Source organism: Amblyraja radiata, chromosome 34 (genome assembly GCF_010909765.2).
Source record: "Amblyraja radiata isolate CabotCenter1 chromosome 34, sAmbRad1.1.pri, whole genome shotgun sequence".
NCBI classification, from domain to species: domain Eukaryota; kingdom Metazoa; phylum Chordata; class Chondrichthyes; order Rajiformes; family Rajidae; genus Amblyraja; species Amblyraja radiata.
Window position 1 is genome coordinate 6,224,806 of NC_045989.1, and position 15,729 is coordinate 6,240,534.

A 15,729-nucleotide genomic window follows, 5' to 3' on the forward strand; every position below is an offset into this window, starting at 1 on the left:
TGTCAGTCTCCCTAATGGTTGAATGTGGTTTCCGCTTCTTCTATGTTCCGGCGATTATTTCAAAAAATTCAGAACCGGCCGTGACTACAAATAGGTTGCCGTTTTAAAAATCGGTAATTTTTTAGTCGAAGCCGGTTGCGATGCAAGTTGAAGGTGGTTGCCGGAGGTTGCCGGAGGTTGCATGTAGTGGAAGGTCAGTCACAGGGAGAACCAATTCAGTACAGGAGCACCCGAGGTCAGGATCGAAGCTGGGTCTTTGTTGCTGTAAGGCAGCAACTCTACCGCTGCACCACAGCTGTATCCACCTATCACTTGCTGGGTTGTGACCCGCCCCACATCTTTTCCAGCTTTCTCCCCCAAACTACAATCAGTCTGGAGAAGAGTCCCGACGCCAAACGTCAACTATCCATCCACGTTCTCCAGAGATGCTGCGTAACCCACTGTGTCACTCCAGCACTTTGTGTTTTGCTCAAAATTCCAGCATCTGCAGTTCCTTGTGTCTCTATTTGAAACATGGTGCCTTCCTGCCACAGAGGTTGAGGACAGAATGGGATTGAGATAAGCAATGGAAACTTCCACCTGGTAGCCAGCACTGTTGAGGCGAACATCTGTAGTGATACTACCAGAACCCCTATGACACACATCAGGGTCAACAGAGAGGAAGTTCATAAGAAGTGATAGTAATAGAATTAGGCCATTCGGCCCTTCAATTCTACTCTGCCATTCAATCATGGCTGATCTATCTCTCCCTCCTAACCCCATTCTCCTGCCTTCTCCCCATAACTGCAATAAAAAGCATCGTGAAGGTCCCCTTATCATTAGAGAGAAGCACCTTGGCCTTCTCGACTTCAAGCCTTTTGAACAATAATGAAAAGCCTAAGGTTATACAAGGGCATTTAAAGCTTCTTCTGGGCAGAATGCTCATGTTGTTCTGGGAGCCAAAATAGTCCTGGCAAAATAACCACTTTCCAGGAGTACAAGCAACTTTTCCGTACCTTTTTAAATGCAATGAGTTTGAGTAAACTTTTGGGAGAAAATTGAAACCATCTTCCAAAAGTCTCTCGTGATGTGAGCTTCTGATCAATTGCTGCTAATGTTTTCTTTTCGCTGAGTCTGGGTCGCATGGAGACAGTTGAAGCAGAGGTGGGCAAGAACTGGGTCTGCAAACGGTTACTGAGCAGCAAGAAAGAGTTAACAAGAGTTGTCCTGTCTTGAAACGCTCATGGAATTAGAGCACAGTGCTTCGTTTTTTAACAAGCTGCAACATTATGAATCTGGGCATTCTCCGTCAGTGTTTGTATTGGAAGTGATTCAGGACTTTCCTCCCTCAACCTCAGAGCCCATGGAAGTAGGAGACAAGCGGCTGCCTGTGTCTGACCACATCCATATAACATGGCTGGTTTATTTTTCAGTACTGCAATTTATTCCCAGATTTGTGCACAGGAAATCAGTGCGATCAGGGCCGACTTCGTTTCACCCTGGCCAGTCCAGTTAGCAATTGCCACTTTCAATTTCAGTGCAAAAAATAGGACTTTGTTCCTGATAACAGCTTCCTGATAGTTTCTCCACAGAACAGTGGCCTTCAGTTCAAACTGGTCAACAAAATATTACTTGTTAATTACTGCTCATTATTACTGTTAATTTTAGTGGTAAGGAGGAAATAATCTGAAAATGGCATTTGCAACTTTAAATCACTTATTCGCGCAAAAGGGAAATCTGAATCTGTCCCCAGAAGCTTGTTGAAGATGGAGGCTGGTATGGGGGTGCGATTGGAAGTATCGACACCGAGATTAAAGGCTTCTGTTTCGCTGGCTTTACCTTGCAATGAACGTTATTCCCTTATCATGTATCTATACTATTCAGTCTGAAGAAGGGTCTCAACCCGAAACATCGTCTATTTCCTTCGCTCCGTAGATGCTGCCTCACCCGCTGAGTTTCTCCAGCGTTTTTGTCTACCTTCGATTTTTCCAGCATCTGCAGTTCTTTCTTAAGCATGTATCTATACGCTGTAAATGGCTAGATTGCAATCATATCTTGTCTTTCTGCTGACTGGACAGCACGCATTAAAATGTTTTGCACTGTACCTCGCTACACGTGACAATAAATTAAACTAAACTAAACTTATTTGGTCAAGTACTAGTGGTCATGGAACCTGCATGAATAGATCTAGTTAAGACAAGTCCTGACCCAGAACATCAACTGTCCGTTTTCTCCAGAGATACTCTCTGAGTCGTTAAGTTATTCCAATAGTTTGCTATAACCTTGGTATGAATCAGCATCTGTGGTTCCTTTTTATTAAGTTAAGACACTGATCCATTTTAATCTGCTAGACTTGAGAAGATAAAGTATCTGTGTCTCTTCCCATGACAGATGGTGCCTGTTCATAATTTTCTTCCCTTTCTGCTCCTGTTGTGGAGCAGTGATCTTTGGACACTGGCAGCCTTTCAGTAATTCACCCAACAAGCCTACTGTTCATGGAAAGCTTGCCCATAAGAGCAAGGCTGGGTTGGCCGCACAAACTAAACCAGCCGCAGCATTGGGCTCGGCAGTGAAACCTCCCACACCAACACTGGCTTCCCAATGCCCTACTTCCCCGCGCTCTTCCCAGCTGGGAGGGGAATTCTGGCTCATCATCCGCTGTATGTAGCCCACACGGACTCAGCCCCGTCATGCTCTCACTTTCTTCATCACATGGTCAACCCATTAAGGTGCCCGTCCACCAAGCTGGACATGTAGTCAAACAAGGTTACTTTACAATCACATGTACCTCGCTGCAGTGAAAATGCTTTGGTTTGCGCGCAGTGCAGTAAAGCATGCCTTACATTAGGGGCGGCACAGTGGCGCAGCGCTAGAGTTGCTGCCTTACAGCGCTTGCAACATCGGTAACCCAGGTTTGAACCAGACTATGGGTACCGTCTGTATGGAGTTTCTACTTTCCCCCCGTGACTGCTATAAGATCACCCCTCATCCTCCTGCTCCCCAAGGAATAAACACCTAGCTTGCCCAACCTCTCTCTATAGCTCAGGCCCTTCGAGTCCTGGCAACATCCTCGTAAATCCTCTCTGCACCCTTTCCAGCTAAGCAACATCTTTTCTATAATAGGGTGACCAAAACTGAACACAATATTGCAAATGTGGCCTCACCAATGTCTTGTGCAACTGTAACGTGACCTCCCAAAGTCACCCTTCGCCCCCCCTTGCTCCAGGGAATAAAGTCCCAGCATGCCCGACCTCTCCCTGTAGCTCAGGCCATCGAGTCCTGGCAACATCCTCGGAAATCTTCTTTGCACCCTTTCCATATTAACAACGACCAAAACTGAACATAGTACTCCAAGTGCAGCCTCACCAATGTATTGTACAACTATTACACGTTCTCCTATATTCTATACCCAATACTCTGACAGAGGAAGGCCAATTTTGCGAAAGTCCTTTGAACCGCCCTGTCCACTTGTGACACCTTAACCATTGTTTGCTCAAAGTACCCAGGGTGCTTCTACATGGTGGAACGGCGGCGCAGCGGTAGAGTTGATGCCTTGTTGCGCTTGAGGAACCAGATACACGGGTTTGATCCTGATTACGGGTGCTGTCTGTACGGCGTTTTAACGTTCTCCCTGTGACCGCGGGGGTCTTCTCCGAGATCTTTGGTTTCCTCCCACACTCCAAAGACATGCAGGTTAATTGGCCTGGTATAAATGTAAATTGTCCCGAGTGTGTGTTGGATAGTGTTAATGTGCAGGGATCGCTGGTTGGCTCGGACTTGGTGGGCAGTAGGGCCTGTTTCTGTGCTGTATCTCTAAACTAAACTAAACTAAATCAGTAAACGAGTGCAATGATGGAGTAGATTTCATCTGAAGAGGTACAGGCCCCAAGTGGCTGAGTGCAAGGATTGGACACAGCCTGCAGCGGTACGGAGTGATGGAGCAATGATAGAGGACACCATCGCGTCGCCAGGCCTTGCCGACCACAGCAACTCCGACCCAGTGCCGCTGCCAGGACAATGGGCCCTTCTGGCCAAGGCCGACGAGCCTTTAGATGGGTTCCCAGTCCCGTCGATCGGCGAGCCATCGGGCGAGGTCCCACCCACCGACGAACTTTACTGGGTTCATCCAGGGACCGTGCACCCACTGGGGTCCTGGTTCACCTCACTCTTCGAACACGCCAGACCCCAATTCCTGCACTTTCTGTTCACTCACCCTGGACCTGCTTCTTGTCATAGATAGATGGAGTCATAGATAGAGTGAGACAGCACGGAAACAGGCCCTTCGGCCCAACTTGCCTACACCGGCCAACATAGTCCCACATGCCCGCGATTGGTCCATATCCCTCCAAACCTGTTCTATCCATGTACCTGTCTATTTCTTAAATGTTGGGATAATCCCAGCCTCAACTACCTCCTCTGGCAGCTTTTTCAATACACCCACCACCCTTTGTGTGAAAAGGTTCCCTCTAGATTCCTAATAAATCTTTTCCCCTTCACCTTAATCTTATGTCCTCTGGTCCTCGATTCCCCTACGCTAGGCAAGAGACTCTGTGCATCTACCCGATCTATTCCTCTCATGATTTTATACACCTCTATATGTTCATCCCTCATCCTCCTGCGCTCCTGGGAATAGAGTCCCAGCCTACTCAACATCTCTTGAAAGCTCTGACCTTGTAGTCTTGGCATTTATAGTCTCATAAATCTTTTCTGTATCCTTTCCAGCTTGATAACATCTTTCCTATAACATGGTGCCCAGAACTGAACACGTTACACTAAATGAGGCCTCACCAAAGTCTTGTACAACTGTGTTCCTTCTTACTCACTATGCTCTCTGTTCCCACTAACCTTTCCCATTCAGCGAGACGTGTTTCCTGCATTTCCCTGTCAACTTCAGATTCAGATTCAGTATAGTTCATCATATACTCCACTGTTCACTTCCTCGGCTCAACAGAAAATGTTTTATAATACCATACATCATTTAAACAAAACGAAATTAAAAGAGTACATTGGGAATAAACGCCTAACAATCTGGAAAAGCTTTACCATATTTTGAATAAACCTAATATTTAGTTCATTCCAAAAATCTACTACCTCCGAAGTGAAGAAGATCTTCTCGAATGTCCTAAAATGTTGACCAGTAATTTTGAGATTACGATCCTTGATTCCTACAAACACATAATTTCTTCACCCATCATGTCAAGACCTACCAGTTTTAATGAGACCATCCCTCATACTTGTAAACTCAAGCATAAGGATCCATTCTACTTGATCCCCCCTCACTGGTCAATACCGCCATATTGGGAACCACTCTGGTGAGATTTGGCTGCATTCCTGCTATTGCTAACATCCTTAGACAATAGACAATAGACGATAGACAATAGGTGCAGGAGTAGGCCATTCGGCCCTTCGAGCCAGCACCGCCATTCAATGTGATCATGGCTGATCATCCCCAATCAGTACCTGGTTCCTGCCTCCCCATATCCCCTGACTCCACTATTTTTAAGAGCCCTATCTAGCTCTCTCTTGAAAGCATCCAGAGAACCTGCCTCCACCGCCCTCTAAGGCAGAGAATTCCACAGACTCACCACTCTCTGTGAGAAAAAGTGTTTCCTCGTCTCCGTTCTAAATGGCTTACTCCTTATTCCTAAACTGTGGCCCCTGGTTCTGGACTTCCCCAACATCGGGAACGTGTCCTGCCTCTAACGTGTCCAAGCCCTTAACAATCTTATATGTCGCAATGAGATATCCTCTCATCCTTCTAAACTCCAGAGTGTACAAGCCCAGCTGCTCCATTCTCTGTTATGGAGACTAGACCTGGACACATGTGTGCTGTGTGCTGTTTAATAAATTACTTTAGTGAGACACCTTTGGTCTTCTACTCAAATCTTCTTCCAATAAAGTTCAAATTTCATCTATTTTCCTAATTGCTTTAGATTTTAGACTTTCGAGATATAGCACGGAAACAGGTCCTTCAGCCCACTGAGTCCATGCCGACCAATCTTCACCCCATACACTAGCACACTAGAGACAATTTACAGTTTCACTGAAGCAAGTTAACATACAAACGTGTACGTCTTTTGAGTGTGGGAGGAAACAGGAGCACCCGGAGAAAACCCACGCAGTCTCAGGGAGAACGTACAAACTCCGTACAGACAGCACCCGTAATCAGGATCGAACCTGTGTCTCTGGGGCTGTAAGGCAGCAACTCTACCGCTGCGCCACCGTGCCATACCGAATGATGCATCGACCGGGAATCGAACCCGGGCCTCCCGCGTGGCAGGCGAGAATTCTTCCACTGAACCACCGATGCCGTTACCTGTTTGCTGCTTGTGGTATCTGTATATCAGCATCCAGTGATTCATGTATAAACTCAGACTAATCTCTTTGAACACCAACCAAGACCTCCTGCCTTACTAATAAATAATAATAATAATACATTTTATTTAATGGCGCCTTGCAAGACACGGTCACCTTACGTCACATAATATCAGCAATAAACATACAATAAGCAACAAAGCAAAGCACAACGATTCACGATCGATATAAAATAAGATGCAGCTGTTGCAAAACGAGTAAGCTAGTTTAAAAAGATGGGTTTTAAAAGCGGTTTTGAATTCTGTCATGGAGTCCAGTATGTGGATGTGAGGGGGCAGTGAATTCCAAAGTTTAGGTGCAGCTCCAAAGACCCGGGTTCGATCCTGACTGCAGGTGCAGTCTGTATGGAATTTGTACGTTCTCCCCGTGACCACATGGGTTTTCTCAGAGATCATCGGTTTCCTCCCACACTCCAAAGGTGTACAGGTATGTAGGTTAATCGGCTTGGTATAATTGTAAAATTGGCCCTAGTGTGTAAGGTAGTGTTAATGTACCGCGATTGCTGGACAATAGACAATTGCTGCAGAAGTAGGCCATTCGGCCCTTCGAGCCAGTGCCACCATTCACTGTGATCATGGCTGATCCTGCCTTCTCCCCATATCCCTTGACTCTGCTGTCTTTAAGAGCTCGGTCGGTGAGGACTCAATGGGCCGAAGGGCCTGTTTCTCTAAACAAAACTAACTAATCCATCACCGTTCATTCTCGTACTGTTGCTTGAGAAAAAACTTCCAGTTTCCTACCAGGATGGATGACCTCACATTTTTCCATCTAAGATTCTATTTTCCATGTTCTCGCTCATTCCTTCTATATCTCCTTGAAGCCGGTCTATATTCTGCTTGTGACTCACGCTGTTACTATGGTTCCACCAACAACTGTGTCGTCTACGGCTGATATCAGGCTAACAGTCCATGATTCTCCATTGGAGGCACCAATGCTGGAATATTGAGTAAAACATCGTGTGCTGACTCAGTGAGTCAGGCAACATCTGTGGAGGTAATAGATCCACACCCCACGGTTCTGAATGAAGAGACAGAGAGATAGTAAGTGTACCACAGGTTGTGGAAGGTAGCAGACAGTTAAGGAAGGAGAGAGAGATAAATGGAGAAAACATGTAAAGCACAAAGTGCTGAAGTAGTTTCAAGTAACCAAGTGTACTGTACTGGTGCTAAAAGGCCTGGAGTTGCTGCCTTACAGCACCAGAGACCAGAGCTCGATCCTGACTACAGCTGCTGTCTGCACGGAGCTTGCATGTTCTCCCTGTGACCGCATGGGTTTTCCCTGTATGCTTTGGTGAAGATTGTAAATTATCCCCATTGTGTAGGATGGTGTACGGGGATCGCTGGTTGGCGCAGACTCAGTGCGCCGACGGGCCTGTTTCTGCACTGTATCTTTAAATGAAACTCTAAACTAAACTAAATTCAGCAGGTCAGGTAGCTTCTATGGAGGAAATGGAAAGGGTTTGAAGAAGGGTCCCGACTTGAACTGTTGCCAGTCTAAAGAAGGGCCCGACTCGAAACATTGCCTATTCATTCTCTCCTGCTGGGTTACTTCAGTACTGTGTTTTACATGATTTCCCCATTACTATCTCCGTCCTTCCTTAACTATCCATTCTCTCCAGCGGGTGGCGCCAGCAATGGCTGCCTCGCCAACAGTCTGTCTGTCACTTTCTTCTTTGTTGTTTTTATGTTAGTATGTGTTAAATGCATGTTTTTAGTGTTCTTTAGCTTGTTTTATGTTGGGGGGGGGGGGGCAGGGGAGGGGTTTGGGGGAAACTTTTTCTAACCTCTTACCTCGACAGAGATGTGATATTTTTCCATATCGTTTCTCCTTCCGCACCGCGGCCTAACATCGAGGAGTTGGCGGCCTTTGCTGGAGACCGTCTTTGAGAGCTCTACCGCAGGTGCCTGCGGACAATATCACGGAGCTCGCGGTCTCTGGAAAGAGCCCGACATCGGGAACTCCAAGCCACAGGAGCTTGGATCGCCCCAACGTGGGGGGGGAGGGGATTCAATCGCCCCGACAGATGAGGGAAGAAGATTAGACTTTATTGCCTTCCATTACAGTGAGGAATGTGGGGAATCTGCTGTAATAATAATAATAAATTTTATTTAATGGGCGCCTTTCAGACATCTCAAGGACACCTTACATAGTAATCGGAATAAAAACATATAATCGGAATAGAACAGGTAAAAAAGACATCACAGAGACACAAATTAAAAACAGAATTCAATCCAAAAACAGAAAATCATAAACACAGTTTGAAGAGAGAGCAGCGGCAGCCAAAGCGCGCCAGCGTCCACTCTCTCTTCACGGCAGCCATCTTGGACACAGACCTACAGGACTACAATTAGACAAAAAAATCATCCCCCCACAGTGGATAGCACTGTGGAGGAAGGCACAATGTCCAGTCCCCACCCCATGTTCACCCCAAAGTCAGGCCTATTGAGGCCACCGCAATTGCCTCTACGGAGGCCCGATGTTTGCATTAACCTTTATGTAGTTGTGTGTCTTATTGCTTTTTTTAGTATGGCTGTATGGTAATTCGCATATCACTGTACCTTAATTGGTACACGTGACAATAAAAGTCCTTTGAAACCTTTGAAACTACGTTTGCTACTTTCACGATCTGTGGGTTTGTTCAAGAATTCACATAGTTTAGTTTAGTTTAGAGATACAGAGCAGAAACAGGCCCTTCGGCCCACCGAGTCCTTGCCGACCAGCGATCCCCGCACACTAGCACCATCCTACACACACCAGGGACAATTATTTACATTTATACCAAGCCAATTAACAAACAAACCTGTATGCCTATTGGAGTGTGGATGGAAACTGAAGATCTAGGATAAAATCTGCACAGGTCACGGGGAGAACATCCAAAACCTGTGCAGACAAGCGCCCGTAGTCAGGATCGAACCCGGGTCGCTGGAGCTGTGAGGCTGCAGTTCTACCGCTGCACCACCGTGCCGCCCTCTATGTCATTTTGAATAATGGTAACTGATGCACTATCTCACTGCCTCTCCATTCAGAACCATGGGAAGTGAACCAACAAGTCCTGGGAATTTATTGAGTTAGTGTTATTAATTTCTCCGATACTTGTTTTAAACAAATGGTAATTTCCTTTAAGTCCTTCACTCTAGATTTATACTTTTCCATAATATTCAGAAGGCTTTTCGTGTCTTCTTTCATGAAGACAGATGCAAAATATTTCTATAATTTCTCTGCCATTTCCTTTTTACCCGATGTGGCCTGTCCTGATTCAGTCTGACATGGACCTGCATTAACATTTGCTAATCTTTTCCTTTCTACAAATCTGTAGAAGCATTCACAGTTTGTTTTTAATATTCCTCGCCTGCTAATTCCATAATTCAACTGTCCCTTCCTAATCTTGGTCCTCCGTTGCTGTATTCAATACCTTCCGCTGTCCCCACGTCACTGTTCCTTATGGTCACATTGACTGGAGACAATGTGCCCAGAAACACAGTGGGTTTCCTCTGAGTGAAAGTTTGTCAGTGGATTGGCTTCTGTGAATTGCCCCTAGTGTGTAGGATGCCAAAGTGGGATAAGATAGAAGTACTGAACAGGATATCGTTTGTCGGCGCGGACTCGGTGAGCCGAAGCGCCTGTTTCCATCTTGTACCCAAACTAAACTAATATTTCTTCTCCTTAGCTAAGGGTGATCCTGTGGTGTGAATGGATCCAGACCACTGTGGGATATCGGCTGATTAATTAGATGTATGTATGTACGTTCCACGTGATTGAAATTATAAGTGTGGCACATTGGCACAGTGGTGGTTTTGCTACCTTACAGCACCAGAGACCCAGGTAAAATCCTGACTACTGGTGCTGTCTATATGGAGTTTGTATGTTCTCCCTGTGACTGCATGGGTTTTCTCTGGTCGCCTTCCACGCCCCAAAGACATTCAGGTTTGTAGGTTATTTGGCTTTGGTAAAATTGTAAATTTCCCCTAAGTGTTGGATACTGCTAGTGCATGGCCTGATCGCTGTTCGGCGCGAACTCTCCACACTGTATCTCTAAAGTCTAAAGCAATTAGAAAAATAGATGATACTTTGAGATATATTGCAAGAAGATTTAAAGTCTAAAGCAAAGTCTATAAGCCTTCTGCAAGGAATATTTAAGGCACTAATATCGCAAGTAGATGGAAACAAATCAGCTACACAAGCCTTACAGCGGTTACAGTGCCGAAGACCCGGGTTCGATCCCGACTACGGGTGCTGTCTGTATGGAGTTTGTACCATCTCCCTGTGACCGTGTGGGTTTCCTCCAAGATCTTCGGTGTCCTCCCAAGACATACAGGTTTGCAGGTTAATTGGCTTGGTATAAGTGTAAAACAAAAAGTAGTCCCTAGTGTGTGTAGGATAGTGTTAGTGTGCGGGGATCGCTGGTCGGTGCGGTCTCAGTGGGCCGAAGGGCCTGTTTCCGCGCTGTATCTCTAAACTAAACTAAACATTAAACATCATGTTTAATTCAGGTCTCCTGTCAACGTTTTGCAGGGTTTGTGCGATGTTCAACACCAGTGATGAGTCAGCGAACAGGAAAGCGATCCAGAACCTTGTGTCATGGTGTCAGAACAACCCAGCCCTTAACGTCAACAAAACTAAAGAGTTGGTTGTTGACCGAAGGAAGCAGGAAGGTGAACACAGCCCTGTCCTCATCAATGGAGCTGCTGTAGAGATGGTCGACGGCTTCACATTCCTCAGTATCCATGTCACCAGCAAACTAGCCTGGACCCTTCACACTGATGCGTAGATCAAGAAAGCTCATCAGCCCATTTACTTTCTTAAGCACCTCAGGAGATTCAGCATGTTCAAGGGGATTCTCTCAAACCTCGACACATGCACTCTAGAACACATTGTGACTGCATGCATCTCAGCCTGGTCTGGTGTCCAACCTGTTCTTGACCACCTCAGCCTGCAGAGAGTGTTGAACACAGCCCAGTCCATCGCAGGCTCATCACTTTTCCCACTCGGCCCATCTCCACTGCGTGTTGCATTATGGAGGCTGGAAGTGTCGTCACCCTCCCCAGTTCCTTTGCTACCTTCTGGGAGAAGATACAGGAGCTTGAAAGCTCGGACATCTACACTTAAATTTGCTATCAAACTCCTGAAGCAATCTCTTCTTTCACATCCCCCTTCCTGGAGGTATTGCCAGGTACATTTAAGGGCCTGCCCCATTGACATGACCTTTACAGGCGACTGCCAGCACCCGTCATAGTGGTGACCAGAAAGACGCTACGACTCTTTGGAGACCTCTCACGACCATAGTAGACCTCTCACGACCATACAGCCGATGGTCGTGAGAGGTCTCCATAGAGTCATAGCGTCTTTCTGGTTGCCGCTGAATTATCAACATGTTGAAAATTTCGGCGACCTATGACGTGTGCCGGCAGTTGCCTGTAAAGGTCGCGTAAGTGGGACAGGCCCTTTACTCTTAAATCTCTCTCATTTGGTTATTACATATTTCCACCATTTTTTTTTTGCACTACTTCAGATTGCAACATTTCGCAGTATCTATGTTTAATGTTTAATGTTTTCTCTATGAACTTCATGCAAAAAGGGAACTTCAAAGCACACACGTGAAACTCCAGATGCTGGAGCGTTCAATAGGTCAGGCAGCATCTCTGGAGAACATGGATAGATTAGATTAGATTAGATTAGATTAGATAGCCTTTACTGTCATTCAGACCGAAGTCTGAACGAAATTGAAGCAGTCATACATACAATACAATACAATAAAAAACAACAATAAACACATATTAACATCCACCACAGTGAGTCCACCCAACATCTCCTCACTGTGATGGAGGCAAAAGTCTTAGGTCTCCAGTCTCTTCCCTCCTCTTCTCCCTCTGCGCTGAGGCGATACCCCCCGGGCGATGTTACAACTGTCCCGCGGCTCAAACACCGCGGCCCGGGGTGGTCGAAGCTGCCGCCCACCAGTCCTGCTGACGCAGCTGCTGGCCCGCGGCCGAACCCCGGACTCAGGCCACCGCCGCCAGAACACCGTCCCAGCCACCGGAGCACCGTTCCAGCCCCGAGCCGGATCGCCCTCACGTGAGTGCCGTTACCGTCTCAGCCTCGCGCCAGGCCGCCCCGACTGGGCGCCGCTCCTTCCTCGGGCTGGGCCGCCCCGACCGGGCGCCGCTCCTCCCTCGGGCTGGGCCGCCCCGACTGGGCACCGCTTCTCCCTCGGGCTGGGCCGCCCCGGCATGGGCGCCGCTCCTCCCTCGGGCTGGGCCGCCCCGACTGGGCGCCGCTCCTCCCTCGGGCTAGGCCATCCCCGACTGGGTGCCGCTCCTCCCTCGGGCTGGGAACGCCGTACCTCCCCGAGCTCGGCCACTCCGACGGGAGCACCTTTCCTTCCTCGGGCCGACCGTCCTCACGGGAGCGTCACAGCCCTTCACGGAAGCCCTGTTCCAGCCCCGAGCCGGGCCGTCCTCACGGGAGCGAGCTCAGTGCGAGTCCTGGCGGGCTCTGCCTCCTGAGCCTCGAGGTCGCCAGCTCCGCCATTAGGCCTCAGCACAGACGGAGGCAGAGAAGGGGAATACGACAAAAAAGTCGCATTCCCCCGCAGGGAGAGACAGCAAGCCCCGTTTCAACCCCCCCCCCCCCAAAACAGAAACTAAAAACCAAAACTAGACTAACCAAAACGAAAATAAACAACCCAAAAAACACAAAACAAACAGGACTGCCGGAGAGCCGCTGCAGCCAGAGCCGCGCCGCCACTGGGAGTGGTGACATTTCTGGTCGTGATCCTTCTTCAGATTGATGATATAGTTCTAGTAGCCATTACTTTCCCTCTCTCCCCATCCCCTCCCCCTTCCCAGTTCTCCCACCGGTTTTACTGTCTCCGACTACATTCTATCTCTGTCCCGCCCCCTCCCCTGATATCAGTCTGAAGAAGGGTCTCGACCCGAAACATCACCCTTTCCTTCTCTCCAGAGATGCTGCCTGTCCCGCTGAGTTACACCAGCATTTTGTGTCTACCTTCGATGGTAAACACCTTGGTATACATGGCAATAAAATAATCTGAATCTGGAAGGTTGGAGTTTGCACATTACTGGTCCAACAAGGTCCAGGGTTACCTTGGCTGATGTTGGAAACAGATCAAAGATAGACCAATTTTGAGTCGAGAGCCTTCTCCAGATTCTGAATCTTCAGATTCTTCAGGGTCTGAAGAAGGGTCCCGACCCGAAACGTCACCCATCCTTTTTCTCCAGAGATGCTGCCTAACCCGCTGAGTTACTCCAGCACTTTGTGTCTATCTTTGGCATAAATCAGCATCTGCAGTTCCTTGTTTCTATACTTGGAGTAACTCAGCGGTTCAGGCAGCATTTCTGGATATAATATCTGGTCCAAGGATCCTTCAGCGCTTCTACTCTGGGGCTGTGGAAAGCATCTTGTCTGGCAACATCTCAATCTGGTTTGGGAACAGCTCTGTCCAGGACAGGAAGGTTCTGCAGAGAGTAGTGCGTTCGGCCGAACGCACTATGGGAACTACACTCACCCCTCTGCAGGACCTATACACCAGGAGGTGCAGATCCAGAGCCAGCAACATAATGATGGACCCCTACCACTCCAGCTGCTACGGTCAGGCAAGCGCCTCGGCTGTCATGCTGTGAAAATAGAGAGGATGAGACGGAGTTTCTTCCAACAGGCCATCAGGATTGTAAACTCTTATCTCACCAGGGACTAATTTACTAATTTACTGTTGTGTTGTGCCTTTTTTAATTTTTTTTTTCTAAAATGTAAATACTGATTTTGTTCTATTCTGTTCTGTTCTGTAGTTTTTTGCACAATCCGCGGGCATTGCCACTTTCATTTCACTGCACATCTTGTATGTGTATGTGACAAATAAACTTGACTTGACTTGACCAGGGAATGAACATCACTGGAAACAGCCGGTGTTGAGATAAAACCTGTCGATGGGCTTTTGTACATCATACTGCACGATGCCAGAAATACACTCAGCACTGATGTAGATGTACTTTTGGATGATAGCCAGGGTCAGGTGGTTTTGGGGGAAAAGGCACAAAAGTGAGACTGAAGTGAACAACCAGGTCACCATTATCCTAATGAATGCAGGAGGAAGCTCAAGGGGTTTATTCTTAAGCTATGGAAATAAAAATATGAAATCATTAATGTCTGGTTTGCAGCTTTATGGGCCTGTCCCACTTAGGCGATTTTTTTCGGCGACTGTCATAGCCGAAAATCCGGCGACTGGACCCCCCCCCCCCCCCCCCCCCCCCCCCGACGACAATGTCTACAACAATGTCTACAACAACTTACCACCTAATCGACGTCAAGCTAGGGCAAGCTACCGACAACCAGCAACCCATTAGGACATCCACCTACGACCACACTACGACAACCGAAGTTAACATATGTCCACCCTCGACAAGCTACGATTCTGTCGGCGACAACTGCAGACAACTGAAGACAATTCAGTCGCCGGTGCCTGTCGCCGGTTGACGTAGGTTGACGTAGGGAGTCGCCAATGGAATTCACCAAACTCAGCACCGGCGACAACCAACGACAAGCCAACTGTCGCCGAAAAGTTTTGAACACTTCAAAATCCAGCAGCGACCAGAAGAACACTACAATTCTTTGGGTGACTGAGGAGGCGACTCACGACCGTACAGACGACACTCCGGCGACCATGTGGCGACTGCCTAGTCACCTGTAGTCGCCTAAAAAATCGCCAAAGTGGGACAGGGTCATAAGAAACAGAGCGGCAAAGTGGAGCAATGGTAGAGTTGCTGTTTACATCGCCAGTGACCCAGGTTTGATCCTGACTATGGTGTTGACTGTATGGGGTTTGTACGTTCTCCCAGTGATCTATACGTGGGTTTTCTCACAGTGCTCCGGTTTCCTCCCACACTCCAAAGACGTACAGGTTTGTAGGTTATTTGGCATCTATAAATTGTAAATTATCCCTAATGTGTAGAATGGTGCTAATGGACGAGGTGATCACAGGTTGGCATGGACTCGGTGGGCCAAAAGGCCTGTTTCCACGTTGTATCTCTGAAGTCTAAATTTCTGACTTGTCGCACATTTCCTCCACTTCCCTGAAACTGATCTCCCAATTTCTAGAAGGTAGACACAAAATGCTGGAGTAACTCAGCGGGACAGGCAGCAACTCTGGAGAGAAGGAATGGGTGACGTTTCGGCTCGAGATCCTTCCCAATTTCAAGAGTCGTACAGCATGGAAACAGACCCTTTGCCCCAACTTGCCACGCCGACCAACATGTCCAATCTACTGTAGTCCCACTTATAAGGTCATAAGTGATAAGAGGAGAATTAGGCCATTTGGCCCATCATGTCCATTCAATCATGGCTGATCTATCTCTCCCTTCT

At 47.5% G+C, this 15,729-nt stretch overlaps 1 non-coding gene across 1 annotated transcript; it reads right to left on the minus strand.

Annotated features, from left to right (window-relative positions):
- Nucleotides 1-6,218: 6,218 nt before the first annotated feature.
- Nucleotides 6,219-6,289, minus strand: trnag-gcc. Its single transcript has one exon. It is a non-coding gene; the product is annotated as a tRNA-Gly (tRNA).
- Between the last annotated feature and the right edge of the window lie 9,440 nt (nt 6,290-15,729).